We start from the raw sequence: 22,380 nt of genomic DNA, 5'->3' as shown, positions 1-22,380 counted from the left end.
AAAATCTTGGCGCTGGGACCCAGCAAACCATTCAAACTGTTTTTGCAATACAAAATTCTCCAAACCTCCAAGGGAGGTGTTGACAGCGATGTAATTTTAGAGGTATGGCAACCCAAGATTACATATTGTCTTATAGAGAGAACTATTCTAGGTGCCGAAGTAAAAGTGGGGGGGGTTGTAGAATATGTATGGTGTTATTTCATGGTGGACTGAGGTCTATATACCCAGCAACACTTTCTACTCCATCCATTTCTTTGGTCCACATGCAATACATCAGGGGTACTCCAGTACTATTTGAGAAGGTCTGGTCACACAAATGTCCTAGGTGGCAAATGTCCGGATGGAGAATGTCATTTATTGACGTAGTAATAAACCCCCGCATCGCATCCCATGCGACCTCAAACTGCTCTCTGGTTGGCAGAGAGAAATTGTGCAGTTTTAAATTCATTTCCTGCAACTTTACACATTTTGCATGGAGCAGAGATTTGTTTGGCTGTTTTAAAGCTAATTTCCTGCAATTATATGCATTCTTCAATGTATTATGTGTTTATATGATACCAGGAGTCGAAACCTGACTGCGGTCCGTATTGACCCTGTTCTGGGTCCAGTTCAGGTCCGCGGTCCTCCAGTTAAGTATGTAGGCAATGCACTATAGGCCCATGAATTACATATTGGCTTATAGAAAGAACTAAAAGTTAAGAGTCAAAAAAAAAACTTTGCAATGGCCAATTGGAAAACCCATTGTTACTAAACGTAGTATCAAAAAATCTTAGGAATATATGGGACAAGGAAACATTCAAGGTCTTAATTAGATTGAGGATCAGGTTGAGTTGACCAACCCTTTAAGCCCGTCAACCATATGTAATAAGATAGGAGATGATGAGCAAATCAAATCAAACTTTATTAGTCACATGCACCAAATACAACAAGTGTAGACTTTACCGTGAAATGTAAATTGTCCAGTGGCAATTTTTATGAATTTTTCAGCAGTCTAATGGCTTGGGGGGTAGAAGCTGTTGAGGAGCCTTTTGGTCCTAGACTTGGCGGTCCAGTACAGGACATCATAAACTTAAGTCAGTGCAACAAAGTCAAAAACAATAAACAAATTAATAAATCAATCAAACAGAGTGGTGAGGAGAAATGCAGTGAAACTTAAGTATGGTGAAGAATGGGTCACACAGCACAAGAAACCCAAAACTTGTTTCTGTAAATCATCAAATAATAGTAAATGAGCAATGCTAGCATGTGATATCTGTGCAAATAGGTGTCAGTTTGATTGTGTTGGCCTATCTCCAGATAGTCAAAAGGATGTAGAATCTGCTACGTTTCTATGCAACTCAGAATCATGTCGAGTTCAAGCACAGCCATTGCATAATGTATTTAGTCTTAAAGGGACTGTGATACATTCTATTGCTAGTGACAACATGGTGAAATTTAACAAAATGGTAGAAGAAATATGTAAATGAGCACAAAACCTATTGCCTGTGGAGAGTTTAAAGGAGGGAACGTCAACTGCTCGAAGTCCCTCAGACTGCCAACTTAATATGCAAAATATACACACTTTTGGGGATAAAGAACCTGCTTCTTTTCTTCATCCTGATGTAGCCAATAGTTGACATGATGCAGTGTCAGTGGTGCAGTCCCATCAAGCCGGAGACACCAATGATATTGGGAATGAATACTACCACTTAGAGACAGATAGTTGTGGTAGACGTTTATCAGATGAGGAAATGGTAAGCTCTATGAAAACTGAACCCGCAGCATGCAACTGGAGAGGTTGACATCGAAATAAGCGAGGATACACGGAAGTGTGTTTTGTAAGGTTGAGGCAAATTTTGGAGGGTTCAGGTTTACCACTAAACCAGGTCTACAGACCCGAATGAGTAATTCCCAGTGGTGTAAAATACTTCAGTTAAAATACTTTAAAGTACTTAAGTAGTTTTTGGGGTATCTGTACTTTACATTACAATTGATATTTTTTTACAACTTTTACTTCACTACATTTCTAAAGAAATATCATGCACTGTTTCCTCCATACATTTTCCCTGACACCCAAAAGTACTCATTACCTTTAGAATGCTTAGCAGGACAGGAAAGTATTCCAATTCATGCACTCATCAAGAGAACATCCCTGGTCATCCCTACTGCCCCTGATATGGCGGACTCACAAAACACTAATGCTTCGTTTGTAAATTATGAGTGTTGGAGTGTGCCCCTGGCTATCCACGAATAAAAAAATAAAACGGGGCCATCTGGTTTGCTTAATATAAGGAATTTAAAATGATTTATACTTTTACTCTTGATTCTTAAGTATATTTTAGCAATTACATTTACTCTGACACTTAAGTACTGTATATTTTAAACCAAATACTTTTACTCAAGTAGTATTTTACTGGGTGACTTTCACTTTTACTTGAATAACTTTCTATTAAAGTGTCTATACTTTTACTCAAGTATGACAATTGGGTACTTTTTCCATCACTGCTATTCCCAACTCCACTTTTACTTCGACACATGGAAAATTGTTTTCTCCATAAACCAATATGTAATTTATAGGCCAGTATTGCATTGCATTGCAGTCAATGGAGTTGGTGGACTGCAAAGTGCTTCTGGGTATTTAGACCACAGTACCCCATGAAATAACACCACATATAGACTCTGTAATATATGGTGGAGCACATTGAGAAATGGTTGGAGCTCAAGTAAATTAATGTTAAAAAACATACCATATTCTACAGACTCTACTGATCTACCACTAAAGTAGTAATTTTCTTTAGTTATGTAATTTTTACATTATGCACTATGCTAAGCTGCAAAAATGTTTTATTTATTTTCATACACAGCGTTTTACCGCAGACTTTTATTTTGAAGGCAAACTCGGAAAACCGAAAGTCTTAATGCTGCTACCATGACGCAATTGTTTCTGCCATGACGCTAATCGACACGTGCTTTTGCTCCCGTCAGTGCAAGACAGACTCTTTGGGACAGTTCCTAACATTAACTTAACCTTTACAAAACCCATTTTTACATTTCAACTTCAATGGAGTAGGACGTCTAAACCTAACCCTAACATAACCCATTTTTTACATTTCAACTTCAATGGAGCAGGGAAGTCCCAAGGATTCAGAATAGTACAGACCCTCCTTCATCGAGCACACGTGTGGAACACTTCCGGGATACAGCTGCCAATGCGCATGTGCTTAACCTTAAACCTAACCTTAACCACACATTGCTTACCTTATTCTTAACCTTGAATTAAAGCTAATTTTTGATTTAATTAATTTTTACAATATAGCCAATATTAACTTTGTGGTTGTGCTCTCTAGTGGAAACCTTGTAGAAGCCTGTGGTCAGAGAGGAAAAGGCGAAGCGCAATGTTTTACTCCGCCCACAACCTGTCCACAAAAATCCTACTTGAGACTTATTTGATCGAATAGTAGTTTCCTAATGGTTAGATTGTTAAGAACATACTGATAAAAGTGGAAGCACGTGACATTTTAGCGTTGTGCCTGCTGTCAAAGAGATAGATGGGACTCATCATGGATATAGAGAGAGTAGTAATCAATCACATTTTATTTATATAACCCTTCTTAGATCAGCTGATATCTCAAAGTGCTGTACAGAAACCCAGCCTAAAACCCCAAACAGCAAGAAATGCAGGTGTAGAAGCACGGTGGCTAGGAAAAACTCCCTAGAAAGGCCAAAACCTAGGAAGAAACCTAGAGAGGAACCAGGCTATGAGGGGTGGCCAGTCCTCTTCTGGCCGTGCCGGGTGGAGATTAAGTAATTAAGTCTTTTTGTAGGCACTAGCTCCGACATGGTTCGTTGCAGGGTTGGCGATTATGTGGGGCCATTAGGGGGCCCACCTCACCGTACCTTTTTGCCCGTCCAAATAAAATATAGAAATATTGATAATTTATTTGACCAAGACTCTCGCCCACAGAAAGATGCTCCAATCTCAGATAAAGCATCCGAGTCTCAGTATGTGTAGACCATGTATCTGATGCTGTCTGGACCAAAAGAGTATGGCATGTCATACTACTGTATTTCTGGCCAGACAGCATCAGATACATTGGCTACATATCGTTTCGCTCACTCAGATGCTATCTCAGGTGAGAGAGTTTCAGCTGAGAGGAAGGGGCAAAGCGAGAGGGCTCACTCTCGCCAAAATCTGTCCATTATAAGTCCAATTCGTTTCTATTTGCATATATGCAGACCTAACCTTGTCGCTTGCCTTCCCGCCTTTGGAATGACGCCTATTGTTAGGATGGAGACATGCTCATCTCATCTGGTTTCAGCCTCTTGCGAATTGGAAAGGAAAGTTGGCGCTGATTTACATTGCATTTACATTTTAGTCATTTATCAGACACTCTTATACAGAGCGACTTGCAGTAGTGAGTGCATGCACTTTCATACTTCTTTTACGTACAGTGCACTGTTAGGATGCTGGCTTCCTCTAAAGTAAATTGATGTTTTGCCCAAATTATATAATTACTCCTGTCTAAATAAAACATTCAAAATACTTCACCAGAGAGCATGACTTTCCACAGAGGAAGATATGGCGTGTTTCTCTCCAGACTGCATGCCCTCAGTGTTCCAGAATGCACTCAGCTGTTTCATTCTATGAATTGCTTGCCCTTTGATAGTTTATTTTTGATCAATTCCTCATTATATATGTCACCAGTAGGCCTAGTAAATGTGCTTGCAATCCCCCGTCATTTGATTACATCAATATCTGTTAATAATGCATGTATTAATTACAGTCATTTACCTGGCCTGCTGCGTGCTAATGCTCACTCGGATACTGAGCCCTCTCATCTTTGAAGCGTCCTCTGAAGCCTCCTCCTGCTGTTCAAAGACCATTCACTGGTATTTTCTACAAGAACTTTGCCTTCAGAAATAAATGTGTCTCCCAAGTGGGTGTGACACCTACTCCCATTGCCTGCTGCACTGCTGCTTGGCTTCCACCTGGCGATCTCTTCACTGTCTGCCCTGGCCTGTCTCCCCCTGTGTGGTACAGGTACCTCCACCACACTCCCCCCACTCTCCCGAGCTTTCGCTCGCCGCCAGAACTCATGAACTGTTGGGACTAAACTTTCAATGGCAAGCCTCAAGTCATTATATATGTTATTGTTTTCTTGTGCATTTTGCTATTTGCCTCATGACTCCGACATACTTTGTTGACTACAAACTTTCTTTACCCATCCGTGGGACAGACTATGTTTGCTCCCACACTCGAGACTCTGACTCTCTATTGGTTACACAGATTTTTGGCCTCCCATCCTATTCTAACAACTTTTGTCGGCTTTGTATTCATGTTATCTGATGAAATTGCTGTGCAATATGATATTACCATCTGATGGACATTCAGATGTCATAAATCAGCACTGCAGAGCTCTCCCTGTCCTCTGCTGTGCCTTGACTGTTTTACTTTTGATGATATCTGGAAATGTGCATGTACGTCCTGGCCCATCTACTGTTGCTAGCCCCAATTCTGACTTGTGCTCTGATATCTGCTTCACTGATTTCTGCTCTCGTAAAAGCCTAGGTTTTCTGCACGTTAACACTTGAAGCTAATTAACTAAAATGGATCTGTCAGGACCCGGTTACGAACCCGGGTCTCCGGAGTGAGAAACAGTCACTTAACCAACTGAGCCACGAATAGTCAGCAGAACCCAGAAGATGAGGCAGACACAGCAGTACTTGAGACGGTGTATTTAATAAAGTAAAAAGTGAAGTCCTTCAGGAAAACATGTAACTCCACAACCTCAAAAGGAATTCCACAAGAACAAGGTAATCCACAAGGTAATCCTCCAAGACAAAAAGGTAAATCCACAAGGTGGTAGATAAAGCATAAAAAGCCTCAAAAGATACTCAAAAATAAATAAACAAGAACAAAAAACAGAATTCCACAAGAGCGTCCACCGGGATCAACAAGAGTACACATAATACTAGGGCTGGGTGCTAACATACAAACACAGAGCAAAGAACTGAGGGAAACTAAGGGTTTAAATACAATCAGGGGAAACGAGGCACAGGTGCAAATAATAATGGGGATCAAGGGAAAGCAAAAGGTCAAAAAGCACAATGGGGGCATCTAGTGACCAAAAACCGGAACAACCCTGGCCAAATCCTGACAGAATCCCCCCCTAGGAACGGCTCCTGACGTTCCTACCAGCTCTCTCGGGGTGGAGGGCCCTGAACTGACGAATGAGGTCAGGGTCCAGTATGTCTTTGGCAGGAACCCAGGAGCGCTCCTCGGGACCGTAGCCTTCCCAGTCCACCAGATACTGCCAGGACCGCTGCACCCGGCGGGAATCCAGTATCCGATGGACGGTATAAGCCGGCTGGCCTCCAATGACACGAGGCGGAGGGGGAGGTCTGTCTGCCGGGACAAGGGGAGAAAAAACAACAGGTTTTAATAAGGAAATGTGAAACGTGGGATTAATCTTAAGGGATCTGGGTAAGTGTATGCGATAAGAAACTGGGTTAATCTCCTGGCAACCTTAAAGGGACCGATGTATCTTTGGGACAGCTTGCGAGACTCCACCCGTAGTGGTAAGTCTCTTGTGGAGAGCCAGACTCTCTGGCCGGGGCGCAGGGTAGGCCCGGGACGGCGACGTCTGTTGGCTTGTTGTTGGTACCTCTGTGAGGAACGCATAAGATTAAGACGGGTCTTCCTCCACATAAGCCGACAGCGTCTGACGAACTTCAAGGCTGAAGACACTCTGACTTCTGCCTCCTGGTCCGGGAACAATGGAGGGGCATAGCCAAACTGACACTCGTGCGGGGACATACCAGTGGAGGAGGAGCGCAAGGTGTTGTGCGCGTATTCGGCCCAAACAATAAAGGACGACCATGTGGACGGGTTGTTACGAGTCATACATCGGAGGGTGGTTTCCAGCTCTTGATTCATCCTCTCTGTTTGGCCGTTGGACTCCGGATGGTACCCTGAAGATAGACTGGCAGAAGCTCCCATGAGTTGGCAGAAGGCCTTCCAAAACCTTGAGGCGAACTGGGGACCTCTGTCAGAAAACATATCTTGAGGAATGCCGAAGACTCGAAACACATGATTAATTACCAACTCAGCCGTTTCCTTGGCAGAAGGTAACTTAGTCAGAGGGACGAACCTGGCCGCCTTTGAAAACCTGTCGATTATGACTAGGATAGTAGTATTGCCATGGGATGGAGGAAGGCCAGTAATAAAGTCCAATGAGATATGGGACCAGGGTCTGTGGGGAACAGGTAAAGGGTGAAGGAGTCCTTGAGGGCGGAGGTGAGAAGATTTGCCCTGGCAGCACACGGGGCACGCATTGACGAAAGTGGCAACGTCTTCTCTTATGGTAGGCCACCAGAACTTACGCTGGATGAACTCCAAGGTGCAACCTACGCCCGGGTGACAGGTGAGGCGAGAGGAGTGCCCCCACAGAAGGACCTGAGTCCTCACTGCCTTGGGGACAAACAACCGATTGGCAGGACCTCCTTTCGGGTCCGGTTCGATAGCTTGAGCTCGTCTCACGGTATCCTCAACTTGCCACGAGATCGGAGCGACGATCTTAGCAGCAGGAAGGACAGGCATGTCCGTGTCATCTCGAATGGCAGGAGCGTAGACTCGGGACAGGGCATCCGGTTTGAGATTCTTCGACCCGATAGGTGAGGATAAACTGGAATCGACTGAAGAAGAGAGACCATCTAGCTTGTCTAGAGTTCAACCGCTTCGCCTGCTGGATATACTCCAGATTTTTGTGGTCCGTAAGCACTTGAAACGGGTGAGATGCCCCCTCGAGCCAGTGTCTCCATTCCTTCAATGCCATCTTAACCGCTAGGAGTTCACGATGCCCCACATCGTAGTTCCTCTCAGCCGGGGTAAGCCGGTGTGAGAAGAAAGCGCACGGATGAAGCTTCTTGTCTTCACCCCTCTGAGACAGGACAGCTCCAACACCAACCTCTGATGCGTCTACCTCCACCACAAACGGTTCATCCGTAGTCGGTAGTATCAGGATGGGAGCAGAGAGGACGCGCTGCTTGAGTCCTTGGAAAGCCGTCTCAGCTTCTCTTCTCCACAAAAACCTTGCATTGCCACCCTTGGTTAAAGCTGAGAGAGGGGCTGCCACCAAGCTGAAGTTCTTGATGAACTTGCGGTAAAGGTTTGTGAAGCCCAGGAAACGCTGAACTTCCTTAACGGATTTGGGAGTGGGCCAATCCGCTACCGCCCCTACCTTCCTGGGGTCCATTTGGACTCGACCGGGTTCCACTACAAATCCCAGGAAATGTACTCGGGATGAATGAAATTCACATTTTTCCGGCTTAACGTACAGATGGCTGTCCAGGAGGCGTTTGAGTACTTGTCTGACACGCTTTGTGTGTTCTTGAAGGGAGCTCGAAAAGATGAGGATGTCATCCAAGTAAACGAAAACAAATATGTTAAGCATATCACTAAGCACATCGTTTATGAGCGCTTGGAACACCGCTGGGGCGTTGGTCAGGCCGAAGGGCATCACCAAGTATTCATAGTGACCAGTAGGCGTGTTGAAAGCGGTCTTCCACTCGTCACCAGGTCTGATCCGCACAAGATGGTATGCGTTCCGCAGGTCAAGCTTAGTGAAAACAACTGCTTCCTGGAGCAGCTCGAAGGCTGTGGCCATAAGGGGTAGCGGGTAACGGTTACGAACGGTTATGGCATTGAGTCCCCGGTAGTCGATGCAGGGACGTAATCCACCGTCTTTCTTGGCCACAAAGAAAAACCCTGCTCCCGCCGGGGAGGTGGATGGACGCATGAGGCCTGCTTCCAGAGCGTCCTTGATGTAGGTATCCATAGCAGCTCGTTCGGGTGGAGATAGGGAAAAGATCCGACCCCTGGGGGGCAAGTGCCCGGAAACAGGTCGATGGGGCAATCATAAGGTCTATGGGGTGGTAGCATGGTGGCCCTCTGTTTGCTAAACACCAGTTTGAGGTCATGGTAACACTCGGGAACTCGGGTCAGGTCGATGGATTCTAAAGACTCGGGAGTAGAACTCGGGAATTCGGGAAAATACAAGTAGCTTGGCACGTAGGACCCCACTGCTTGATAGTGCCCACAGACCAGTCAATGTGAGGGTTATGGCTGTGAAGCCAGGGGTATCCAAGGACGAGAGGGAACTCGGAACAGGAGATCAAATGAAAGTTCATCAATTCCTGGTGTTGTGAAACTGAAAGTCGCAAGGAGGTAGTGACATGAGTGACAAGTCCAGATCCCAAAGGGCTTCCATCCAATGTAGTAACCCTCATGGGGTCACTTAGAGGTTCAGAGGGAACGCCATTCTCCTTCGCCCAGACACCATCCATGAAGTTACCTGCGGCTCCAGAGTCTACCAAGGCTTGAAGGTGAAGCTTGTGGTTGTCCCAGCAAAGGGTGACTGGAATGAGCAGACGGGAGTTGGACGGATGGGAGGAGGTTATGTTTCCCGTTACAGTTCCTCCCGGTCTGTACGGGACAGAGCGTTTCCCTGGAGCCCGGGACACGTGGAACGGAAATGGCCCGGTTTGCCGCAATATAGACAGCGTCGCTCCCTCATCCGGCGGTCTCTCTCAGCCTGGGAGATGCGTCCAATCTGCATGGGTTCCGGTGGAGCCAGCGAGGATAAAGGTGGGGACTCGGAGCTGGGACTGATAGGGGCTAGAGGTCTACGGTTGAGTTCTCTCTCTCTCAGACGCTGGTCAATGCGTGAGGCCAACTTGATCAGGGACTCGAGATTGTCCGGTGGTTCCCGAGTGGCCAGTTCATCTTGGATAGTGTCAGAAAGGCCTTTCAGAAAGCACACCGTGAGCGCCTCGTTGTTCCAGCCACTCGCTGCTGCCACCGTGCGGAACTGGATGGCATAGTCCGTCACGCTGCGCCGACCTTGGTGGAGAGTCAGGAGCTGTTTGGCTGAGTCAGGACCACTGCTTGGACCTTGAAACACTCGTTTGAATTCCTCAGCAAAGGCAGAGTAGCTGGCACAGCAGGAACTATGGGCATCCCACACAGCAGTAGCCCAGGCCAGGGCTTTTTCTGACAGCAGGGTGATGATATATGCGATCTTAGACCGGTCGGTGGGAAAAGACGAGGGTTGCAGCTCGAAGGAGAGAGAACATTGGGTGAGAAAACCTTTACAAGCACTTGGATCACCTGAGAACCGTTGGGGAGGTGGAAGACGAGGTTCAGCCAGGGGGTTACCTGCCATGGGTACGTGAATCTGAGGTACTGGGACGGGAACTGTTGCCGGGGTAAGTCGATCAGATATCTGCTTTATGGAAGTCAGCATCTCCGACAGAAGATGAGAATGTCTAGCCATTAAGGCCTCTTGCTGAACCAGGGCGGCTTCGTGGCGTTGGACAGTCTCCTGGTGGTGGGACAGCATGGCAACAAGGTCCTGGGAACTGGCTGCCTCTGGGTTCATTTTTGGCGCTGTGTTTCTGTCAGGACCCGGTTACGAACCCGGGTCTCCGGAGTGAGAAGCAGTCACTTAACCAACTGAGCCACGAATAGTCAGCAGAACCCAGAAGATGAGGCAGACACAGCAGTACTTGAGACGGTGTATTTAATAAAGTAAAAAGTGAAGTCCTTCAGGAAAACATGTAACTCCACAACCTCAAAAGGAATTCCACAAGAACAAGGTAATCCACAAGGTAATCCTCCAAGACAAAAAGGTAAATCCACAAGGTGGTAGGTAAAGCATAAAAAGCCTCAAAAGATACTCAAAAATAAATAAACAAGAACAAAAAACAGAATTCCACAAGAGCGTCCACCGGGATCAACAAGAGTACACAGAATACTAGGGCTGGGTGCTAACATACAAACACAGAGCAAAGAACTGAGGGAAACTAAGGGTTTAAATACAATCAGGGGAAACAAGGCACAGGTGCAAATAATAATGGGGATCAAGGGAAAGCAAAAGGTCAAAAAGCACAATGGGGGCATCTAGTGACCAAAAACCGGAACAACCCTGGCCAAATCCTGACAGGATCAATTCAAAGTGTGGGTTCACAGCTCCAATCCAGATGTGTTGGTCATTACTGAGATGTGGTAAAGAAAGAGTGTTTTGAATACTGATGTTAACCTTTCTGGTTATAACCTTTTTCGGCAATACAGGTCTTCCAAAGGTGGGGGAGTGGCAATCTTTACCAAGGATCACCTTCAGTGCTCGATTGTCTCCACCAAGTCTGTCCCCAAACAATTTGATTTGCTGGTTTTATGCATTAAACATTCAAATAGCTCTTTGTTAACTGTTGCTGGGTGGTATCGTCCTCTATCAGCACAGGCCTGTTCCTTACCTGCCTTAAGCTCTCACCTGGCCCCTTACACTAAGTCTGAATTTGTCCTGCTAGGTGACCTAAACTGGGACATGCTTAAACCACCTGACCAAGTCCAAAAGCAATGGGACTCCCTAAATCTTTCTCAGATTATTACCAATCCCACAAATGTCCAACACGCTTTCTCTAACCTTAACCTTGTTCTGAACACCTACAAAACAAAGGTCATGTGGTTTTGTAAGAAGAATGCCCCTCTTCCCACAGGTGTTATTACTACCTCTGAGGGTTTAGCGCTTGAGGTAGTCACCTCATACAAGTACTTGGGAGATTGGCTAGACGGTGCACTATCCTTCTCTCAGCACATATCAAAGCTGCAGGCTAAAGTTAAATCTAGACTTGGTTTCGCCTGTCGAAATCACTCCTCTTTCTCCCTAGCTGCCAAACTAACTGATTCAGATGACCATCCTACCTATGCAAGATTACAGAGACATAATTTATAGATCGACAGGTAAGGGTGCACTCGAGTGACGAGATGTTCTTTACCATTCGGCCATCAGATTTGCCACCAATGCTCCTTATAGGACAGCATTCTATACTTCTCTGTAAACTGGTCATCTCTGTATACCCGTCACAAGACCCACTGGTTGATGCTTGTTTATAAAGCCCTCTTAGGCCTCACCCCCCCTATCTGAGATATCTACTGCAGCCCTCATCTTCCACATACAACACTTGTTTTGCCAGTCACATTCTGTTAAAGGTCCCCAAAGCACACACATCCCTGGGTCGCTCCTCTTTCAGTACGTTGCAGCCAGCGACTGGAATGAGCTGCAACAAACACTCAGACTGGACAGTTTTATCTCTTTATTCAAAACTCCATCATGGACACTCTTACTGACAGTTGTGGATGCTTTGCGTGATATATTGTTGTCTTTACCCTCTTGACCTTTGTGCTGTTGTCTGTGCCCAATAATGTTTGTACCATGACTTTTGCTGCTACCATGTTGTGTTGCTACCATGTTTTTGTTATGTGTTGATGCCTTGCTATGTTGTTGTCTTAGGTCTCTCTTTATGTAGTGTTGTCTCTCTTGTTGTGATGTGTGTTTTGTCCTATTTTGTCACGCCCTGGTCGAAATATATTATGTTTGTCTTCAGTTATTTGGTCAGGCCAGGGTGTGACATGGGTTTTTGTGGTGTGTTTTGTCTTGGGGGTGTATAGCATAGTCTATAGCCTGAGGCGGTTCTCAAACAGAGTCAGGTGATTATTGTTGTCTCTGATTGGGAACCATATTTAGGCAGCCATATTCTTTGAGTATTTCGTGGGTGATTGTTCCTGTCTCTGTGTTTGTATTCACCAGATAGGCTGTATAGGTTTTCACGTTTGTTTGTTGTTTTGTATATTTAAGTTTTTTCATGTATAGTTCATTTTTTCATTAAAGAACATGAGTAACCACCACGCTGCATTTTGGTCCGCTTCTCCTTCAACAGACGAACGCCGTTACATATTTATATTGTATTTATTTTAATCCCAGGCCCCCGCCCCCATCAGAAGGCCTTTTGACTGAGTGAGTTATTTACTCTGAAAAATAAGAAACGAACACTGTATAGTACATATACTTTTCTGTTACTAAAACTTTAACAGAGATATAAATTAATGTGTAGGGTGGAAATCTTTTTTTTAAATACATATTTATGTACATACAGTGCCTTTGGACAGTATTCAGACTCCTTGACCTGTTCTAGGTTTTGTTATTTACAGCCTTATTCTACATTGGATGAAACATAGAAAAATCCACAGCAATCTACACACAATACCCAATAAAATGACAAATATTTTTTTTTACAAAAAATAGACATGTTATTTACATACAGTTGAAGTCAAAAGTTTACATACACCTTAGCCAAATACATTTCAACTCAGTTCTTGACAATTCCTGACATTTAATCCTAGTAAAAACTCCCTGTTTTAGTTCAGTTAGGATCAACACTATATTTTAAGAATGTGAAATGTCAGAATAAAAGTAGAGAAGGATGTATTTCAGATTGTAATTCTTTCATCACATTCCCAGTGGGTCAAAAGTTGACATACACTCAATTTGGTAGCATTGCCTTTAAATTGTTTAACTTGGGTCAAACGTTTCGGGTAGCCTTCCACAAACTTCCCACAATAAGTTGGGTGAATTTTGGCCCATTCCTCCTGACAGAGCTGGTGTAACTGAGTCAGGTTTGTAGGCCTCCTTGCTCGCACACGCTTTTTCAGTTCTGCTCACAGATTTTCTATCGGATTGAGGTCAGGGCTTTGTGATGGCCACTCCAATACCTTAACTTTGTTGGCCACAACTTTGGAAGTATGCTTAGGGACATTGTCCATTTGGAAGACCCATTTGCGACCAAGATTTAACTTCCTGACTGATGTTTTGAGATGTTGCTTCAATATATCCACATAATTGTCTTTCCTCATGACGCCATCTATTTTGTGAAGTGGACCAGTCCCTCCTGCAGCAAAGCACCCCCACAACATGATGCTGCCAGCCCCATGCTTCACGGCTGGGATGGTGTTCTTCGTATTGCAAGCCTCCCCCTTTTTCCTCCCAACATAACGATGGTCATTATGGCCAATCATTTCTTTTTTTGTTTCATCAGACCAGAGGACATTTCTCCAAAAAGTACAATCTTTGTCCCCATGTGCAGTTGCAAACCGTAGTCTGGCTATTTTATGGCGGCTTTTGAACATTGGCTTTTTCCTTGCTGAGGGGCATTTCAGGTCATGTCGATATAGGACTCGTTTTACTGTGGACATAGATACTTTTGCACCTGTATCCTCCAGCATCTTCACAAGGTCCTTTGCTGTCGTTCTGGGATTGATCTGCACTTTTCACACCAAAGTACGTTCATCTCTAGGAGACAGAACTAGTCTGCTTCCTGAGCGGTATGACGGCTGCGTGGTCCCATGGTGTTTATACTTGCGTACTATTGTTTGTACAGATGAACTGGTACCTACAGGTGTTTGGAAATTGCTCCCAAGGATGAACCAGACTTATGGATGTCTACAATTTTTTTCTGAGGTCTTGACTGATTCTTTAGATTTTCCCATGATGTCAAGCAAAGAAGCGCTGAGTTTTAAAGTAGGCCATGAAATACATCCACAGGTACACCTCCAATTGACTCAAAATATGTCAATTAGCCTATCAGAAGCTTCTAAAGCCATGACATAATTTTCTGGAATTTTCCAAGCTGTTGAAAGCACAGTCAACTTAGTGTATGTAAACTTCTGACCCACTGGAATTGTGATACAGTGAAATAATCTGTCTGTAAAAAATGGTTGGAAAAATTACTTGTCACGCACAAAGTAGATGTCATAACAGAATTTCCAAAACTATAGTTTGTTGTTAAGAAATTTGTAGTGTTTGAAAAATGAGTTTTAATGACTCCAACCTAAGTGTATGTAAACTTCTGACTTCAACTGTACATCTCTCTAGGACAAGGTGAACCATTTCCGTGTTTAATCGCTAGATTTGATGATTTCATGGGTATTATGACTCATACTGTGGTACTCTATCTAACAATGCACTGTAACATTGGTCAGCCAACAGTGTGTTAGATACCACCCACAGGCATTAGATTGACACCCACTCATTTCAATATTGGAGAAAGAAATACAGAAAGAAAGAAATTAAGAAATATATAAATTAATTAAAGTTGGAATAAATAGATAATACATACAATACCAGTCAAAAGTTTGGACACACCTACTCATTCAAGGGTTTTTCTTTATTTTTTACTATTTTCTAAATTGTAGAACAGTAGAAGACATTAAAACAATGAAATAACACATGGAATCATGTAGTAACCAAAAAAGTGTTGAACAAATCAAAATATATTTTAGATATTAGATTCTTCAAAGTAGCCACCCTTTGCCTTGATGACAGCTTTGCACACACTTGGCATTCTCTCAACCAGCTTCACCTGGAATGCTTTTCCAACAGTCTTGACGGAGTTCCTACATATACTGAGCACTTGTTGGCTGCTTTTCCTTCACTCTGCGGTCCAACTCATCCCAAACCATCTCAATTGGGTTGAGGTCGGGTGATTGTGGAGGCCTTCTTGTCTGATGCAGCACCCCATCACTCTCCTTCTTCGTCAAATAGCCCTTACACAGCCTGGAGGTGTGTTGGATCATTGTCCTGTTGAAAAACAAATGATAGGTTCACTAAGCTCAATACAGATGGGATGGCGTATCGCTGCAGACTGCTGTCGTAGTTATGCTGGTTAAATGTGTCTTGAATTCTAAATAAATCAGTGACACCAGCAAAGTACCCACACACCATCACACCTCCTCCTCCATGCTACACGGTGGAAACCACACATGCGGAAATAATCTGTTCACTTACTCTGCGTCTCACAAAGACACAGCAGCTGGAACCAAAAATCTTTCAAATCAGACCAAAGGACATATTTCCACCGGTCTAATGTCCATTGACCGTGTTTCTTGGCCCAAGCAAGGCTTATCTTATTGGTGTCCTTCTGTAGTGGTTTCTTTGCAGCAATTCGACAATGAAAGCCTGAGTCCTGCAGTCTCCTCTGAACAGTTGACGTTGATGTGTCTGTTCCTTGATTTCCGTGAAGCATTTATTTGGGCTGCAATTTCTAAGGCTGGTAACTCTAATGAACTTAACCTCTGCAGCAGAAGTAACTCTGGGTTGTCCTTTCCTGTGGCGGTCCTCACTTCATGAGAGCCAGTTTCATCATAGCCCTTGATGTTTTTGAACACTGCACTTGAAGAAACGTTCAAAGTTCTTGAAAGGTTTCGCATTGACTGACCTTCATATCTTAAAGCAATGATGGACTGTCATTTTTCTTTGCTTATTTGAGCTGTTCTTGCCATAATATTGGCTTGGTCTTTCACCAAATAGGGCTATCTTCTGCATACCATCCCTACTTGTCACAATACAACTGATTGGCTCAAACAAACCTCTTCAGGATCTGTCGGTCCCCCACAGGACGGTTGAGCTAACATAGGCAAATGTGATTAGCATGAGGTTGTAAGTACAATAACATTTCCCAGGACATAGACATATCTGATATTGGCAGAAATCTTCAATTATTGTTAACTTAACTGCACTGTCCAATTTACATTAGCTATTACAGTGTAAGAAGACCATGCTATTGTTTGAGGTGCGTGCACAGTTAAGAACTTGAAAATGTATTAATAAACCAATTTGGCAACCAATTTGGGCAGTCTTGATACAAAATTTAACAGAAATACAATAGTTCATTGGATCAGTCTAAAACTTTGCACATACACTGCCTCCATCTAGGGGCAAATCTAAATTGCACCTGGGCTGGAATAATACATTGTGGCCTTTCTCTTGCATTTCAAAGATGATGGTACGTTATCTTTTACCATATCTAATGTGTTGTATTCTTCAAATTAATTTCACATTTCCACAAACTTCAAAGTTGTTCCTTTCAAATGGTATGAAGAATATGTAATTATTTGCTTCAGGTCCTGAGCTACAGGCAGTTAGATTTAGGTATGTCATTTTCGGCAAAAATTGAAAAAAGGGGCGGATCCTTAATGAAGAAGGAAAGAAATTCCACAACTCAACTTTTAAGGCGGCACACCCGTTAATTGAAATGCATCCCAGGTGACTACCTCATGAAGCTGGCTGAGAGAATGCCAAGAGTGTGCAAAGATATAATCAAGTCGAAGGGTGGCTACTTTGAAGAATCAAAAATATATTTGGATTTGTGTAACACATTTTTGGTTACTACACGATTCCATGTGTTATTTCATCATTTTGATGCATTCACTATTATTCTACAATGTAGAAAATTGTAAAAATAAAGAAAAACCCTTGAATGAGTAGGTGTGTCCAAACTTTTGACTGGTACTGTGGATAACGAAATACATACAGATATGTAGACAACATTTATCAATTTTAGTCAGTATTTTTGTATTTCCATGCTCATTTATTTAATTATGCATTGATGTATTTATTAATTCACCAATTTATGTGTGTATTTATTTAAAATAATGTCAGGTTTAGCCATCCATAAAGGGGGCGTATCATTCAATACAAGTCGTCACGCAACGTAGCAAACGTTGAACTGAACAGGGTTGCGTTCAGGACGACAAAACAGTGCAACTTTTAACTCAACGGAAACGGTACTGTTCTTAACTGACTGGCTTCGTTAAGTAAATAATACAAATAACAGTATGTTCAAGAACATACAATAAGAACGTTTTGGCGAAACGTGTAGTTCGGCACATCGTTCCACAACGTAGCAAAAATTAAATCGAACTGAACCGGTCACACCCATAATGATGATCGGGCAACAGCCACCAAACCGGAGCTAAGTAACGTTACCTCAAAGATTGTTGAAGAACGGTGCGCACCTTTTTGGGAAACTTGTCGTTTAGTACAAACCGTCACGTAACGAAGCAAACGTTGAAGTGAACTGAACTAACCCATGAACCACCTCTCTCTGCCATTGCAGTCATATCAACATACGGGAAAATGCGATGAGAAGTCGTGCTGGTGTACCGGTATCCGACTTTGAATGCCAAGTGTGAGAAATCGAATTGCGTGATCGGTGGCGTAACAGGTATGGCTCGTTTGTTTACAATGTTTGTAGCTGTTCATTTCAGAAAAATCAACATTTGTAGCACATGTCGTTCTTCTCCCAGTAGCTAGCGGTTACATTTGCTAGCTTATCAAGCTAAGGTTACGCCACATTTATAAGGGAGTAGCTATATATCTTTAAGGTCCACGGCACTTCAAAGGGTGCTGAAATAGTTTCAACATGTAACGTTAGCTAGTTAACGTTAAACTGGCTAACATTTTAGCTACGCTTAACGTAGCTAGATAACATGGGTAACGCCAGATTTACAGGTAGCTGCCAAAATAAAGGAAACACCAACATGAAGTGTCTTAATAGGGTATTGGGCCACCACAGCTTCAAGGCACCTTGGACAAGATTGTACAAGTGTCTGAATCTCCATTGGAGGGATCCGATACATTCCTTAATTGGTGATTTGTTGTTGTGATGGTGTTAGAAAACGCGGTCTCAGCTCTTGTTCCAGAATCTTCACGTGTTCAGTTGGGTTGAGATCAGGTGACCGAGACGACCATGGCACATGGTTTACGTCGTTCATGCTCATCGAACCAGTCAGTGACCTGTGGACGGGGGCAGAACTATGGTAGCCAAAATATGGCATGCCCAGCATTTTTATACATGACCCCAAGCATGATGGAATGGTTAATTGCTTAATAAACGTAGGATCCACACCTGTGTGGAAGCACCTGCTTTCAATATACTTTGTCCCCCCTTATTTCCTCAGGCGTTTCCGTTATGTTTGCAGCTAAATAACTAAATTAGCTACATGGGGATTCAAGTCAAAATAAATGCTAGCTGGCTACAGGGGTTGTCTAATTTATTTTGAGAGAACTAATGTTACTGTCCCCACTACAACAAATACATGTAATTTTGTCCTTGAAACCTTATTTAAGTACTGTAGAATTCAACCCTATGGAACTATTCAGATCCCTTGACTTTTTATCACATTTTGTTACCCTTGTTCTAAAACGGATATAAAAAATACATTCCTCATCCATTTACACACAACACCCAATAATGACAAAGTGAAAACAGATTAGTGGACATTTTTGCACATTTATTACAAATTAAAAACATACCTTATTTATATAAGTATTCAGACCCTTTGCTATGGGACTTGAAATTGAGCTCAGGTGCATCCTGTCTCCATTGATCATCCTTGAGATGTCGCTACAACTGTGGTAAATTCAATTGATTAGACATAATGTGTAAAGGCACACACCTGTCTATAAGGTCCCACAGTTGACAGTGCATGTCAGAGCAAAAAAAACAAAACAAGCCATGAGGTCAAAGGAATTGTCCATAGAGCTCCTCGACAGGATTGTGTCGAGGCACAGCTCTTGGGAAGTGTACCAAAACAGTCCTCCAGCATTGAAGGTCTCCCAAGAACACAGTGGCCTCCATTGTTCTTCAATTAAAGAAGTTTGGAACCACCAAGTCTCTTCCTAGCGATGTCCCCCGGGCCTTAGTCAGGGAGGTGACCAAGAACCCGATGGTTACTCTGACAGAGCTATAGAGTTCCTTTGTGGAGATGAGAGAACCTTCCAGAAGGACAACCATCTCTGCAGCACTCCGCCAATTAGACCTTTATGGTAGAGTTGCCCGATGGAAGTAAAAGTCACTCCTCAGTAAAAGGTACATGACTGCCTGCTTGGAGTTTGCCAAAAGGCACCTTAAAGCCTGTCCGACTATGAGAAACAAGATTCTCTGTTCTGATGAAACTAGGTTTGAACACTTTGGCCTGAATGCCAAGCATCACATCTGGAGGAAACCTGGCACCATCCCTATTGTGAAACGTGGTGGCAGTGTCATGCTGTGGGGATGTTTTTTAGAGTTGGGGACTGGGAGACTAGTCAAGATCGAAGGAAAGATGAGTAGAGCAAAGTAGAGAGATCCTTGATGAAAACCTGCTCCAGAGGGATCAGGACCTCAGATTGGGGTATACTTCCCAGTACATCACTGGGGCCAAGCTTCCTGCCTCTGTTTATTATCTATGCATAGTCACTTTACCTCTACCTACATCTACATATTATCTTGACTAACCGGTGCCTCCGCATATTGACTCTATACCGGTACCCCATGTATATAGTCTCGCTACTGTTATTTTATTGTTGCCCTTTCTAATTAGTTATTTTTACTGCAGTTCATTTTAGTAAATTCATTCTTAACCAACAATGTAGTTCAGAAAAATGTGTTAAGGGCTTGTTTGTTAGCGTTTCACTGTAAGGTCTTCACCTGTTGTATTGTGACAAATACACTTTGAGTTGATTAGTGTTGGCTATTCAGCAGCCTGATGGTCTGTGGGTAGAAGCTGCTGGCCGGTTTCAGTTTTTGCCATGATGCTCCTGTACTGCCCGAGTGTGAGTGATTGAAGCAGGGAGAACAGGGCTTGGGTGGCATGGGGTCCCTGATGATCTTCTTGTCCTTCCTGCGACACTTGGTGCTGTAGATGTCCTGTAAGGCAGGCAGTGTTCACCCAATGCGGTGTTTGGCTGCATGCATCTCCCATTGAAGAGCCTTGCGGTCCGTGGGGGTGTAGTTGCCGTACCATGCTGTGATGCAGCCCGACCGTATGCTCTCGTTGGTTCTCCTGTGGAAAGCGTACAAAGCTCTCTCTCGCAAATCTTACCATAACTATATCCTCCTGATTTGCTTACAAGTAAAATCTCAAACAGGAAGTACCAGTGACATGCTCAAAACAGAAATGGTCCTATGAAGCAGATGCTAAGCTGCATGACTGTTTTTCTATCACAGAATGGAATATGTTCTGGTATTCATCCTATGACATTGAGGAATTTACCACATCAGTCACCGGCATCATTAATAAGTGCATCGATGATGCAGTGACCGTACGTACATATCCCAACCAGAAGCCATGAATTACAGGCACCATCCTCACTGAGCTAAAGGCTAGAGCTGACACATTCAAGGAGCGGGACTCTAACCTGGAAGCTTATGACCTCCGATGAACCATCAAACGGGCAAAGCGTCAATACAGAACTAAGATCGAGTCCTACTACAACGGCTCTGATGCTGATCGGATGTAGCAGGGCTTGCAAACTTTCAGGATTACAAAGGTAAACCCATCTGAGATCTGCCCAGAGGCGCATGCCTACCAGACGAGGTCAATGCCTTCTTTGCTTGCCTTAAGCCAAGCAACACAGAACCATGTGTGCGGACACCTGCTGTTCCAGACGACTATATGATCCCTCTCTCCGTAGCCTGTATGTGTAAGACCTTTTTTTAAATAAGTCAATATTCACAAGACTGATTACCAAGATACCAAGATTACCACATACTTGGAGCATGTTCTGGCAAGTATCTTCAACCTGGCTGGTCATGGCTCACATCAACACTATTATCCCAGAAACCCTAGACCCATTCCAATTTGCGTACCGCCCCAACAGATCCACGGATGATGCAACCTCTATTGTACGCCACACTGCCCTTTCCCACCTGGACAAAAAGAACACCTATGTGGGAATGCTATTCATTGACTACACCTCAGTGTTCAACACCATAGTGCCCCCAGTTGGTAAGTGTAGGTAACAACACATTCTCCACACTGATCCTTAACATGGGGGCCCTTCAGGGGTGTGTTCTCAGTCCCCTCCTGTACTCCATGTTCATCTTGACTGCATGGCCAGGCACGACTCCAACACCATCTAGTTTGCCGATGACACAACTGTAGTAGAACTGAACACCGACGATGAGACGGCCTATAGGGAGGAGGTCAGAGAGGTCGTGTGGTGCCAGGACAACAACCTCTCCCTCAATGTGATGAAGACAAAGGAGTTGATTGTGGACTACAGGAAAAGGACAGAGCACGCCCACATTCTCATCGATTGGCCTACAGTGGAGCAGGTTGAGAGCTTCAAGTTCTTTGGTGTCCACATCACCAACAAACTATCATGGTCCAAACACACCGAGACAGTCGTGAATAGGGCACAACAAAGCCTATTCCCCCTCAGGAGACTGAAAAGATTTGGCAGTAGTCCCTGCTGCTGAAAAACATCCCCACAGCATGATGCTGCCACCACCATGCTTCACCTTAGGGATGGTGCCAGGTTTATTCCAGATGTGAAGCATTGCATTCAGGCCGATGAGTTCAATCTCGGTATCATCAGATCAGGGAATCTTGTTTCTCACGTTCTGAGATGGATGCTTTAGGTACCTTTTGGCAAACTCCAAGTGGGTTTTCATGTGCCTTTTTACTGAGGAGTGGCTTCCGTCTGGCCACTCTACCATAAAGGCCTGATTGGTGGAGTGCTGCAGAAATGGTTGTCCTTCTGGAAGGTTTTCCCATCTCCATAGAGGAACTCTGGAGCTCTGTCAGAGTGACTGTCGTGTTCTTGGTTACCTCCCTGACCAAGGCCCTTGTTCCCCGATTGCTCAGTTTGGTTGGGCGGCCAGCTCTAAGAAGAGTCTTGGTGGTTCCAAACTTCTTCCATTGAATAATGATGGAAGCCACTGTGTTCTTGAAGACCTTCA

General features: G+C 43.9%; 1 protein-coding gene across 2 annotated transcripts in view; it reads left to right on the top strand.

The window, feature by feature from the left end:
• Positions 1–17,510: 17,510 nt before the first annotated feature.
• Positions 17,511–22,380, top strand: part of osbpl5 (oxysterol binding protein-like 5) — a 118,412-nt gene continuing 113,542 nt past the window's right edge. Inside the window, exons 1-2 of one of the 2 annotated variants that reach the window (XM_064930625.1) lie at positions 17,511–17,660; positions 17,770–17,877. The gene's annotated coding sequence lies outside the window, so the exon portion shown is untranslated. Of the gene's footprint in view, positions 17,878–22,380 lie in introns of both variants that reach the window. The other variant, XM_064930626.1, reaches the window with a different exon arrangement.

The sequence above is a fragment of the Oncorhynchus masou genome, chromosome 22 (assembly GCF_036934945.1).
Source record: "Oncorhynchus masou masou isolate Uvic2021 chromosome 22, UVic_Omas_1.1, whole genome shotgun sequence".
Classification (NCBI taxonomy): Eukaryota; Metazoa; Chordata; class Actinopteri; order Salmoniformes; family Salmonidae; genus Oncorhynchus; species Oncorhynchus masou.
Note: the sequence above shows the minus strand (reverse complement) of the source record. Positions and strands in the feature narration are given on the sequence as shown.